Source organism: Gekko japonicus, unplaced genomic scaffold (genome assembly GCF_001447785.1).
Source record: "Gekko japonicus isolate JY-2015 unplaced genomic scaffold, Gekko_japonicus_V1.1 scaffold456, whole genome shotgun sequence".
NCBI classification, from domain to species: Eukaryota; Metazoa; Chordata; class Lepidosauria; order Squamata; family Gekkonidae; genus Gekko; species Gekko japonicus.
Genome location: NW_015170902.1, coordinates 1,093,487 through 1,106,837, shown reverse-complemented (window position 1 = coordinate 1,106,837; position 13,351 = coordinate 1,093,487). Strand labels below are relative to the sequence as shown.

The following is a 13,351-nucleotide window of genomic DNA, read 5'->3' as shown; positions in this document are numbered from 1 at the left end:
GTTGAGCCATGTACAGAGTTATGCCAGTGCACTAAAACAGTGGTGCAAAGTGCTCCTGTGTATATGCATGACTTATTGTGAGACTTCATGTGTGCAATTTCCTAATAAAATAATTGCAATAACTGGTGTTTTGGCTGCAGAAAGTTAACACTTATGAAGCAAGAAGTCAGATACCGGTTAAGTAGCATATTTTCAATTTTGCCAGTGAGCTTTCTTAGCCTGGCTCTTTGTTGATCTCGTGCTCTGAGTGTTGCTGTTTGACTCTTGAGTTGTCAGAGTCGGCTGACCTCTGCTCCAGTGGCTACGAGCGCCTTCCACTCCAGCCAGCAGCTGCTACTCCAGGCCCTGGCTTCTCACCAGCTGTGTGGTTTTGGTGTTTCCTCCTCTCTGCGTTGAGTCAGCCTTGGTTGGGTCTTTTTGCTCCGGTTGCCTGCAAGACTTTGAAAACACAGAAGAGTTAGGAGGAGGGAGACAAAAAAAAGAGAACAACCTCCGCTTTTCCAAAACAATAAGAGCCCAGGCCCTGAGATCGATGTACGGCTCCTCTGGGGAGTAGGGACCCCTCACCTGAGCAGGTAAGATAACACGCAGGGCTCCTCTCTCTTGGAGGGGGGAGGTAGAGATACTGCCTTTGCTGACGGCATATGGGAATGCTGGGGTCTGATTGAAAATATGGAAGTGCCCCAGCGAAGGGTATGTCTGTGATGGCAGTTTATACAGTGTACATTGCAATTCTAGGCAGAGCCACTGCAGGCTAAACTTTGCCCCGACTGTTAAAGGTGCAGGAGCCCTGATTTCTCTATAACATTGGTATTTCTAAAACAAAACAAAGCAGAGCAAAAAAACTAAATTTGGTCCTGCTATATCCTGGCATTAGCAGAGGGCCCCATCCAAATTATTAAAACCCCTACCAGTGGCTCAGGCAGTTTATCCAGGTTAGGCCTGTGAGCAAGTGCAGTGCAGTGGTTCGAGTGTCGGACTAGCATTTGGAATATCTGGGTTCAAACCCCATAACCTGCCATGGAAGCTGGCTAGGTGACCTGGGGCCAGTCACACAATCTCAGCCAAACCTGCTTTATTTATTTAAAACATTTATTAGCCATCTTTCTGCCTTACAGAGCTCAAAATGGCTTATAACATAGATAAGATACGTCCATTAGAATACATAAAGAGCATAAAAACCAAAATTTAAAATCACACTTTAGGACTGCTAGTAACTTAGTCAAATGCGGTCCTAAATATCTACCTCATAGGGTTGTTGTAAGGATAAAGTAGAGGAAAGGAGAATGATGTAAGCTGCTTTGGGGTCCCCTCAGGGGAGAAAGGAGGGGTATAAATAAATAAAATCTATAAATCTAACCAGGGGTCTTGTTGTAGAAAAAGAGCTGCCGGAGCTCATTAGCATAACTCATTAGCATAACTTATTTGCATATGCCACGCCCCCTGACATCACCGGAAGTGACAGAAGGCCACACCCCCTGACATCACCGGAAGTGTGTCAGAAGGCCCGGCTACTTACCCTCCTGCTTCATCCTCATTCCCAAACGGAATGAGGATCGAAGCAGAGGGCGGGTAAAGAAGGGGCGGGGCTTCACCACGTGACGGCCCCGCCCCCTAGAGGTTCTCTTCCGGAGCTCCGTACCTGAGAGCTCCCCCCCGACTAGAGCCCTGAATCTAACCAAAGAATCCACTTCTTTGCTGGGTTTTCTGTGGTGTTATATTGGCTACCCAGAATCAGAGTTCCATAAGGAGATCCCGTGGGTTCCATTAAGCCTGCCAGCCAATCAGAAATGTTTCTGAGTACCTTTCGTTTTCTTCCCTGGCCCTGCTGTGGAGATCATGACATTGGTTTTGTTGACTTTACAGGGCAGGCCTCTGCAGAGTTAGCCCAGAGTCTGAGCCCATTGAAACCAGAGAGCTTAGACTGGAGCCACTGTGCACAGGGATCGCAACATGAAGCATTTTGCCTTGGAATGGTGTATTTGGTGCTTGAAGGATGTGAGCTCACGGACAATTTAGGAACAATTACCACTGATCATGACACTGATGTTTTCTTTTTTCATCCCCTCGTAAAACATGCTTGAACTGAGACTTTTGTTGATTATTAAAATAAACTTGTAGGTGATGAATCTGCTGATCAAATCAGTTGGGGTAGCATGCCTCAGACCACTCTCTCAGACTAACCTACCTCACAGGGTTGTTGTGAGGATGCAAGCACAGGGGGGAAACCATGTGAACCACCCTGAGCTCCTTGGAGAAAGAGCAGGATGAACATGGGATAGGCCACTGAAAGCTGCTTGATGGCTGGAAGCAGGGCAGTGTGCAGGTTAGAATGTTGCATAAGAAACCTGAATCCCAGTCCCCTGCAGCTGTTCAGTTGAATGGGTTCTCTCTCTCACCCCTACCTCACAAGGCTGTTGTTGTAAGGATCAAATGGAGCAGGTGAGACTCAGGAGCTCCTTGTGCCAGGAGCTCCTTGTGGAACGGGCGGATAAAAGTGTGACAGATACTGTGTTTAATTAGTTTTTTGGAAAGGTTTTTGTATTGCTTTTTTATGCCAATTTCCAAAGTGGTGTATTTTAGAGAAAACAAACAAAGGTCCCTGCCACATGGGGGGGGGGATGCGTGGGCAAAGTGCAGCTATTCAAAGCTGCACCAAAATAGGCACGCGGCGGTGGGATCACACAGATCCAGTGAGCCGCCGCGCACTTTCTCCCCGGCACGATCAGATGCCGGGGAGACCGGGGAGAAAGCCACGAAACAGAGAGGGAGGCTGCTGGGAGCCAGGAGCCTCGGATGCGCCGGCAGAAGGACGCGCCGGCGATCCCACGGCCGCGCTGGCCGCGACCTTTCTGGTAAGTCCACCTCTAGGGGTGGTTCTTTTTTGCAGCGGGTTTTCGGATCGGGGACGGGTGCAGCGGGTTTTCGGATCAGAGACGGGTGCGCGCCGCTTCCGAGATGTTGCGGTGCGATCGCGCCCGTTTGCTGCGCCCCTGATCCGTCCCTCTCTCGGCCCAAACCCTTACGTGTGACCGGGGCCAATCATGAATTTTAAAGCCCTCAATAAAAAAAAGAATGAAAATAAAATGATAACACTGACTGGCTGTGAGCTCAGTTCCAAGGGATGAAGAAGCAGAGGGTGTTCTCTGTTTGTCCAAGGTGTGCTCTACAGCAGGCGTATTTTTATATGTCATAGAGCCACTGATGGCTGTTCTTCTCCACCCAGTTGTTTTCTTCCTGCTGTGTTTTCAAGTGTACTACATCCTGCCTTCCGTCCTCCCACTGTTATGGCTGAGACACCTTTTGGTGTTTTCCAGTGGGGAAAGAGGCAGGGCCACAACCTTTTCTTTTCTAGGGCTGTGGTGAGACCTCAGTCTTATTTACTTTGATTCCGCTTGGGGTGGGGGGAAGAGGTTGTGGTTGCTTACAAACAGGACATGGGCTTAGCTGAACCCTTGTGTTTGCTTAACTCGCTTTCCTCAAGACAGGGATGCTGGTCTTCATGGGCTCTCTCAAGGTGTGCTCATGGGGACCCTGATGTTTGGGACTTATATTGGTTTACTGAACTGCAACATCTGGATGGAACTCTTGAAGAGGAACTAGTCTGTGGCCGAGTGGCAGAGCATTTGCTTTGCAACCAGATGTTCCCAGCTTCAATCCCTGACATCCCCAGCTGAAAGGATCAGGCAGTAGGAGATGTGGAAGACCTTTTTCTGAGACCCTGGAGAGCCACTGCCAGTCAGAGTAGACTATAGACCAAGGATCTGACTCAGTTGAAGTTACTTCATGAATTCATAAGGGAGGGCCCATGGCTCACTGGCAGAGTATCTGCTTTGAATGCAGAAGGTCTTGGGTTCCAATTCCAGCATCTCCAGTTAACAGGATCAGTTATTAGGTGATGTGAAAGACCGCCACCTGAGACCGTGGAGAGCCACTGGCAATTAGAGTGAACAAGACTGACCATGATGGATCCATGATCTGACTCAGTATAAGGGAACTTAAAGGGTTGTTGTTTTTTTAAAGTGTAAAAAGTATATGCAGCGCTATTTTTGGGCAGGAACGCACAGGAACGGAGTTCCGGCTGGCTCCTGAGTTGGCCACGCCCAGCTGGAACTCATTAGCATAATAGGCTACACCCAATAGCAGAAACGCATTAGGATTGGCTACATTAGGGGTGTGTGGCCTAACATGCAAAGCAGTTCCTGCTACAAAAAAGCCCTGGGTTTTGACAACAAACAAGGTAAACAGAATAAGAAGCAAAAGGTTGGTGTGGCTGGATGACCACACTTCTGGTAACATGGGGGTGCGGCCTAATGTGCTAATGAGTGGTGCTGTCAGGGGTGTGGCCTGATATGCTAATGTGTTTCTGCTATTGGGTGTGGCCTATTATGCTAATGAGTACCTGCTGGGTTTTTTCTACAACAAAAGCCCTGAGTATATGTAACCAGCAGTGTCTGTTTTTTTTCTGGACATACCAGATATTTTATCAGGGAGAGGTTTGGGTACCTTCTCATGACAAGATTCCACACAGTGGTCAGAATAGGCCTGGAACTGTAATTGACCAGAAAAACAGCTAAGCACCACCACCTTTCTTTGGCTTGGTATGCATGCTCAGATATGTGCTCAAAGCTAGCAGAACCAGCCAGCTCCCAGAGCCAATCCACTGCTCTCAGCTGGGCATGATCCTGATGGTACTGCAGCCACCGGGGGAGGGGAGAAGTGAATATCCTCCATGATCACTTTTTAAATTGTGCAATGAGAACCAGGCTTGGCTAAGCAAATTCTTTTATGGCCATCCAAACACCAGACGCCTTTGCATTGCCTCCCTCTTTATCTTGGGCATAACTGCTTATCAAGATATTAAATGTCACTTAATGTGTTTGAATTGCAGCAGTTCTATAGTAAATGCAACCGTATCTCTTGTGAGATTAAATACTGCATTGAACATTCTTGACAAAGGAGGAAACAGTGGGGTGTCCGTTTAATAGCCTGTCTGCTTTAGAAGCAAGACAAACACTTGCTGAGGAAAGATAAGCAATTGCCTGTGTGTTTATGTATGTATGCACATACTCGTGTGGGAGTAGGGGTGTCATAAGTGTACAAAGATGCCCCTGAGCTGATGTGGCATAGTGAATAGACCGTTGGACTAGGATCCTGGGAGACCCAGATTTGAATCTCCACTCTGTTATGGCAGCTTGGTGGGTGACCTTAAGCCATTCACAATCTCTCAGGTTGACCTACTTCACAGGGTTGTTGTGAGAAAATAGAGAAGGGGCGAATGGCATGTTAAGTTGCTTTGGTTACCCAATGGGGAGAAAAAGTGGGATATAAATTTTAAAAAATGCAATGTATGCCTGTTTTCAACTGTGAAATGTTGAAACCCCGGACCAGCTCCTGCCAGCACCAAGTTTCACAAAACATCTGCCACAGCTGTGGCTCCCTACAAGTGCCCAGCCACTGGATCTCTAGTGGCATGGTGGTAGCATTAGTGGAAGGACTGAGACCCAATCCAGCCAGCCCTGCTGATGCCCCTCAGGTGGGCTGGGCTGATCTCTTTCGAAAACTTGGGAGCCAGCCCTGGCAGCATTCTTTTTGGCCTCCCCTCCCCCCCACCCCGTCTTTCTGTTGTCTGTATCTTTTAGTATAAATGTGTCTGCCTAACGGATGTCCAGTCCTGTGTGTCTGCAGACATGAGCTCTGACTCATGAAAGCTGATGCTGGAATGAATTTGGTCCCGTTATTGATTCTTGCTTCTCTTTTCCTGAGCAAACAAGCCGTATAGAGGCCACGTGGCAGAGCATGGCTCTTTTCTAATGCTCACTCTTGGTCACTTGCTGCAGTGCAGCCCCTTGAAGTCTCTAGTCCAGTGACTGTGTGTCTTGTCGCAGACCACAGTTCTGATTGCCTTGCTGTAGGACGCAGGTGGAAGAGGACTGGAAAGGGTCCAGAATTCAGATCCTGCGATTGGATAAACTGTCCGATTCAGGAGAGCAGAGCGGCAATCTTAACTTGGGGGCCCATTCATACATTTCTGAACCAGTGTGCCAAATGTGCAGTGTTGGTTCATGTGTGAGCACATTGAGATGCATGTAGTCAGAGGGATCCAGAGGCTGTCAAGCAGGTGTGGGCAGGACAGGCTGAGACCTGTCCTTTAGCGGCAAGCTGTTCCGGCCTCTGGGAGGGGTGAGGCCTGGACCCATTTACTAAGTGGGTGGGGACAAAAGCTGTGAAACAGCTTGCCTGCCCTGGGGAATCTGGTAATCCGGGAAGTGGGGAGGGAATTCCTTTCTCTTCTAGTTACAGGTGAATGAGCTCCACAGGGTAGGAGGGGAGGCATCCGCCAGGCTTGGCTCCGGTTCAGAGCTGTGTGTAGCTTTCCTGGGAGAGTGCTGGGAAACCTGGACTGGATCTCTGGACTGGACACTGGACCTGTTCTCCTGCAGGTAGCCTCTCTTTGAATATATTAAGCCCTCTGTGACTTGATTATGGTCTTTGACATTGGTGCATGTCTTGGTAATGCTCAGCACTTTGCATGACGAGCTGAAGACCGAGGAAATACATCCTACCATTAGGCAGATGGCGTGCACTCTGCTTAAGGGTGGAGCAAGTCCTGTTCCACAAACCAAACGGACGGCTTGCAGTTCCTATGCAAAGTAGTGTGCAGATGCTAGGGGCTTTTGGTTTTGTGCAAACATTGGGGTGCTTTGTTGCGGACTGACCTGTTGCAATTTTTTTTGTAGTGGTACGATGGGGGGTTGTACAGTAGGAAGGTGGACAGATTCACATGTTACAAGTCTTTGTGCCCCTGTGTGGTTCCCCACAGGAATTTTTGTTAAAACAAGGTGAGGAGCGTTCACAGGTGAAACTTGATTCCTATGTAAATGAGAGCCCAATTTGGATTGGGACCCTGGCATGCAGTGAGATAAGCCCTCCCACTGTGTCCCAACCAGAAATGGCCCCATGGAGTGGCTATTTGCCCTATTGGGGAAGCTTCCATTTAGCCTTCAGTAGATGTAAGTTAGGAGCTGCGGTGGCTCAAGTGGTTAAGACGCTGAACTGCAAGCTATGGAAGGTCGGTAGTTCAGCAGTTTGAGACCCGGGTGCCGCATGACGGAGTGAGCTCCCATCTCTAGTTCCAGCTCCTGCCAACCTAGCAGTTCGAAAGCAAGAAAGTGCAAGTAGATAAATAGGTACCGCTTCAGTGGGAAGGTAACAGCGTTCCGTGCTCATTGGTGTTTAGTCATTCCGGCCACATGACCACTGAAATGTCTTCGGACAGCGCTGGCTCTTCAGCTTTGAAACGGAGATGAGCACAGCAACCCTAGAGTCGGATTTGACTGGCTTTCGAGCAAGGGAACCTTTACCTTTACCTTTTTAGATGTAAGTTTCCCCCAACAGGGTGGGGGCCTTCTCAGGTTTGGGAAATGTTGTGGGAAAGAAAAACTTAAGCACCCTATACCTGTGAACTGTGGTCCTGACCTGAACAGGGCCTGTGTGTGTTTGGGAAGCATGGAACTCTCCAGATGTGTCTGATAAAAAAACCTCATGGCGGCCATGAGGACTTTGTGTCACGTGAGCTGCCCATATTCCATAATAAAGGGATAAAGAAGATAAACCAGCTGGTGAAAGGAGGCGTGGGTGAATATTTGGATGCATGGAGTTGGAGGGAGAGGGGAAGGACAAATGTGTAAGACTGCATAAAACTTGGCTTGCACTCCACAGAGGGTTGCCAACCTCCAGGTGGAACCTGGAGATCTCCTTGAATTAGAACTGATCTCCAAACGGCAGAGATCAGTTCCCCTGGAGAAAAGGGCTGCTTTGGAGGAGGGTGGACTTCATGGCATTGTATCCCACTGCGGTCCCTCCCCCTCCCCAAACCTCTCTCTCCCTTGGCTCCACCCCCCAAATCTCTAGGTATTTCTCAACCCAGAGTTGAACATCCGGGGTGTCCTTCATCTGCTTCGTGAGGAGTTCCCAAGCGCTGGCATGCGAGGCCCTCCTGTGTACAGAAAACCATTGCTCACGTATCCAGGTGTCCCACTGTTAACATAGCAAAAGCTGTCATTGGGCGGCAGGTGTCAGCCTGTGTATCAGTTAAATGGTTTCTGGCTTCATTGTGGAGGCTTGTGTGACTGAATGCAGCAATGAAATCGTCCCCATATATAGAAATCCTGCACATCTGGGAGAAGGCCAGGCTAGAATCCTTCTCCCTGGCTACCCTCACTACTTGACCTCATGGGGAGGAACCAAGCAGGTTGAAAGTAAAGGAAGGGGAGAAGGGGCTTCAGAGTCCCTGTAGGATAGGCCCTAGAGACCTAAGGAAGCCAGATGACAGTCAAACATGCAACTATTTTTCTTTGCCAGGGTGGTGTAGTGGTTAAGACTGTCGGACTAGTATCTAAAAGATCTAGGTTTGAATCTCCACTTGTGCCATGGCAGCTCGCTGGGTGACCTTAGGCCAGTTACACTCTCTCAGCTTAACCTACCTCACAAGGTTGTTGTGAGAATAACATAGAGGAGAGTGATGTAAGCTGCGTTGGGTCCCACTGGGGAGAAAGGCAGGGTATAAATGAGTTAAATAAATAAATAAATTTGCCTCTCATCCCCCCCCATCCCAATGAAACAGAAATCCAGCAGCACCTTAAAAATGAACCAAATTTATTCCAGCGTAGGCTTTTGTGAGTCAGAGCTCACTTCCTCAATGGCATGGAATGTTCATTAGGCAGACACCTATCTGCTTAAAGTATCTGCCTGTTGTTTGGATTGTACACTTCATGCTCCTGAGGGAAGCATGGTCTGACTTACAAAAGCTGATGCTGGAATAAATTTGTTTACCTTTAAGGTGACCCTGGCCTCAGGTTGTATTTTGCTGCTGCAGATTAACATGGGTACACATTTGGAAATTTCCCTTATCCCAGATTAGGCTAATCCCCATAGGCGTTCTGTCCATATGATCCCCAATCCCAACATTGTTTCACATTCTGCTGGGATTAGTGAAGAGAACCATAAATGTGCTAGGTCTAGGCTCCACCCCACTCCACTAGGCTCTGCCCCAATCTAAGGCTGAGCCTCCTGAATCAGAGCTCTCACATCTCTTTGTTAACGCTTGCATTTATGTGCTCATTTGCTGCCATCCATTGATCTTACTGGCCACCTGATCCAATTTCAGCTCTCCATATGGATCTTGGCTGTGAGTGGGCCCCTCCTAACGGTTGCCCCCCACCCTCTTTTTTCCTGTAAGCAGCCCTTGAGGAGATTTTATTCCAATTTGTCTGAAGAAGTGTCCCACTGGACTCAAACTTTGTTCTAATGCTATCGTGCTCAGAGTGACTACAATCCAGGGCTATTTTTGGGCAGGAACGCACAGGAACGGAGTTCCGGCTGGCTCCCAAGTTGGCCACACCCAGCAGGAACTCATTAGCATAATAGGCCACACTCAACAGCAGAAACGCATTAGAATTGGCTACATTAGGGGTGTGTGGCCTAACATGCAAAGGAGTTCCTGCTACAAAAAAAGCCCTTTTGACCACAAACAAGGTCAACAGAATAAGAAGCAAAAGGTGGATGTGGCTGGATTACCACACTTCTGGTAACATGGGTGTGTGGCCTAATATGCTAATGAGCTGTGCTGTCAGGGCTGTGGCCTAATATGCTAATGAGTTTCAGCTGTTGGGTGTGGCCTATTATGCTAATGAGTTCCTGCTGGGCTTTTTCTACAAAAAAAGCCCTGCTACAATCAAATCGCCATGACTTGAGTGGACTTTGCGCAGGATTTTAAGGAACCCATCCTACACCTCCCTTGTCCTTCTGTGAGCAGTTTAGTAGGGAATGAGTGCCCAATGTCTGGCTCCATCGCAGCTCTCTCTTTTGCTCGTCCTGCATTATCTTGTAGATAACTGTCTTTTGGGTTTCTTCTGATGAAATCTCTCTTGTTACACAAGCCTTTCCCAAATTGCAGAGACACTTGTCTGGCTTTCTGTATAAGGGGAAGACGGGGAGAAAAACAAGCCTGCTTAAACTTGAGTAAAAGTTGATTGCCTTTTTCAATGAAGCACAGTTACTAGCTAATCAGCACAGCAGTTTTGTAAAGAGGCAAATATTGTACTAAATTCCTTCAAGCACTTTCCAAGAACTCAGTGATCTGGATTTCCTCATTGATACGCATTTTTGACAGAGGCGTTAAAATTATGTGCTTAGGAAAGAGGGAGGATTTCTCTCCTACTCCTTAATGAGAACCTTGTTTCTGTAATTATTTTGGCATTTCCTGCATCATCACTCTTCTCTATTTCTGAAGGCCTGGTCCCTTGTGGATAGACAAGGCTATCCAGGCAGACCTGTCACATCAGGTTCTGCAAACTTGGGGGGGAGCTCTTTCAAACCTAAGTTTTGGGGAAAATGGGGGTGAAACCCCACATTACCTGCAACAGCTACATGGGCAGATGTGGCAAACACCAAAACCCCAGAGTTTGAGCATCATACAGGAACAGGGAAGGTGTTGGTGGGAAGCCAAAGACTGAGACAGGTGAAGGGGAGTGAAAGGGAAGCTAAAGCCAGCAGGGGCAGGAGGAGAAAAATTGAGTCCCCCCCCCACCATGAATCCTTGTAGATCTCCTAATGTCTTTCCTGTCTCCTAGCATTGGTGGGAGGGGAATCTATCTCTTCATTCCCTTTCCCCAACTGAAATTCTCCCTTCCCCAGCTGCTTTACACACTCCTGTAAGGGGGAAAAAAGACAGCTTCAATCAGTGGGCCATCTTTTTTTCCTATGGGTGCTAAAACCAGCTGGGAGGCCCTTTTGAATTGGGGAAATAGTCTAAGCATAGAGTAGTTTGGCTGAAGGCCTGTGTATGTGTAACTGAACACATTTCCTTCCCTTGCGCTCACTCCTCTCCCTCTTCCTCCCTCCCCCCCCCCCCCCCCCCCATTTCAGATTGTAAGGTTCTTGGTGCAAGGATCTCTTGAAGTGCCACAGACCTCAAAGTACAACGTTATGTCCAAGAACCAATACCATGTGATACTGTTTATTAGGACCAACCAAAGATAAGACAAAACAGCGGGCAAGCTTCTGAGTTCTCTAGACCTCTTCTGGAGAAACGGAAACGCTTGCATAATACTTTGTGTCATTTTGGTTACTACTAATACAAGGTTGCAATTCCCTTCCTTGAATAAGCTTAGGTCCTGTGGTCTACAGGACAACACACACTCCACACTTACAATGGACTTGTATTTTCCTGCACAAGAATGCTCTCAAAACCTGTCATCTGTAAAGCAGCTCCGTTTCCAGGAATGGTAATCTGAAAAACTGAATAATGTCATCTGGGAGCTGGGGAGGACTGGATCTGTGAACCTCATGGGAACAGGGAGAGGTTGTGTTTGTGCAGGGTGTGGGTCCCACAGTGAGATCCAACTGGACTAAACTTTGATCGGCTGTGAAAATTTCCATTGCAATTCTGCCAGGCTATGTTTGTAAAGAGAAAGATGGGTATGTCTAGCTCCTCCATGTCTCAGTAGTGTCGAGCATCTGCTTCACATCCAGAAGGTCATTCCCAGCATCTCCCATTAAAACAGCAGCTGCCAGTCAGAGTAGAGAAGACTGACCTTGGTAAATTAAGGTAAAAGGCAGCTTCATGCATTTGTGGTGGAGGCTAGACTGGTACTGATACTGAAAAGGATTTTGGAGTGGATGAGGGGCAGTCACAGGGTGTTTGAGGTTCACCAGCTGTCTCTGTTTTTCAGTTGATGAAAGACCTCAGCTATGTCCAGACTAGTGTTTCTTCATCCATTCTGCTACAGAGACTGTCATAAACCACATGTTACATCCTATGGATCTATCAGTTGGTCTTGCTTCACACTTCTCAGCCTTTTTGGAGGTGGTGGCAGCAGGGGTGGGTTCCTTCTGTTTTTATGGGCTTGTACTCCATCGAAGAGATGCAACCTTCTGTATTACAGCAACTGAGCATCTCTTTCACTTGCACAAATTCCCAGCTTGAATCCATGGTGTAGTGTATTCAGATGCTGCCCTGAATATACTAGGATGAATGTGAAATCATCCCCATAGAGAAGCTATGTTAAGCTTCAGGCTTCGGCAGGGATTCGCGCCAAAGACTTTGTGGCCAATCACATTTGAACTGTATGTAAGCGGGAAAGCTTATGATTGGTCTGTTATGCGATCAACCTGATAGGTTGGTAATTGTACAGTAGGTGTGGCTACATTAGCCCGGAATGTTTAAATACCGAGCAGCTGCAATGGGAAGCTGTTCGGGCTATGAGGAGTTGTACCGTGTTGGAGAAGTTGATTGTCGAGCTGAATAAACCTGAGTTTTGCTGAAATCACTCTCTGACTAATTTGTTAAGTACGGACTTAACACATGGAGTCTCCAGTTAGGGCTCAAGTGGCAGATGATGTCAAAGACTTCTCCCTGAGTTCCTGTGGAGAGCCATAGTCAAAATAGACAAACCTGATCTTGGAAGACCAAGGGTCTGTCTCAGTATTAAGCAGCATTCTGAGTTCATCATGCATATTTATGTGGGGCCATGGCGTGGTGTGAAAGCACCCACTTTGCATGCAGCAGGTCCCAGGTTTAACCCCCAGCAACTCTAGCTAAAAGGATCAATTTGGAAGTGATATGAGAGTCCTGAGACCCTGGTGAGATGGTGCCAGCCACGGTTGACCTTGATAAACAAATGGGCTGGCTTAGTAGGAAGCAGCTCCATGAGTTGCTGTTGAGGGGTTGGGCTGCAGTTCAGTGGTTGAGCATCTGCTTTGCATGCAGATAGTTCCAGGTTCAATCCCATGTATCTCCATTTATAAGGCTCAGGCTGTACCTCCACTTAAAGACCTCCACTTACAACCCCAGAGAGCCACTGCCAGTCAGAGTGGACCATACTGACCTTGATAGACCAATTGTCTAACTCATTTGTATTTATAGCCCGCCTATCCCCTGAGCGGGATAATAAAACATAATAAAACAATACAATTAAAAATGTAAACATTTAAACGATATAAACAATAAGAGACACTAAAACACAATCACAATTCTTTTTTTCCCCCAAAAACTTTTATTTTGGATTAACAAGTTCAACATTTAACAGTCAACCGTCAGATCCATTTCTTTTAACTCCTCCTCCCCCCTTTTGATGGCTTCCCGCAATGCTTCTCCTTGCCCACAAATAGTTTCACATTTCAAGGTAATATTTTTTGGTTACAGCTCTAACCTTAGTACATTTCGGTCCTAATAATTGTCTAAATACAGTATAGTATTTTTAACATCCCAATTTCTTTCTAAATATTCTTTAAAGTCTTTCCATTCTTCAAAAAAATCTTTATCTTCTTTGTTATTTAACTTCTTTGT

The 13,351-nt window shown here is 47.3% G+C and overlaps 1 protein-coding gene across 2 annotated transcripts in view; it reads left to right on the top strand.

Annotated features, from left to right (window-relative positions):
- The first annotated feature begins 421 nt into the window (after nt 1–421).
- Nucleotides 422–13,351, top strand: part of SYTL1 (synaptotagmin like 1) — a 51,282-nt gene continuing 38,352 nt past the window's right edge. Inside the window, exon 1 of one of the 2 annotated variants that reach the window (XM_015418609.1) lies at nt 422–575. The gene's annotated coding sequence lies outside the window, so the exon portion shown is untranslated. Of the gene's footprint in view, nt 576–6,318; nt 6,444–13,351 lie in introns of those variants that run through there. The other variant, XM_015418610.1, reaches the window with a different exon arrangement.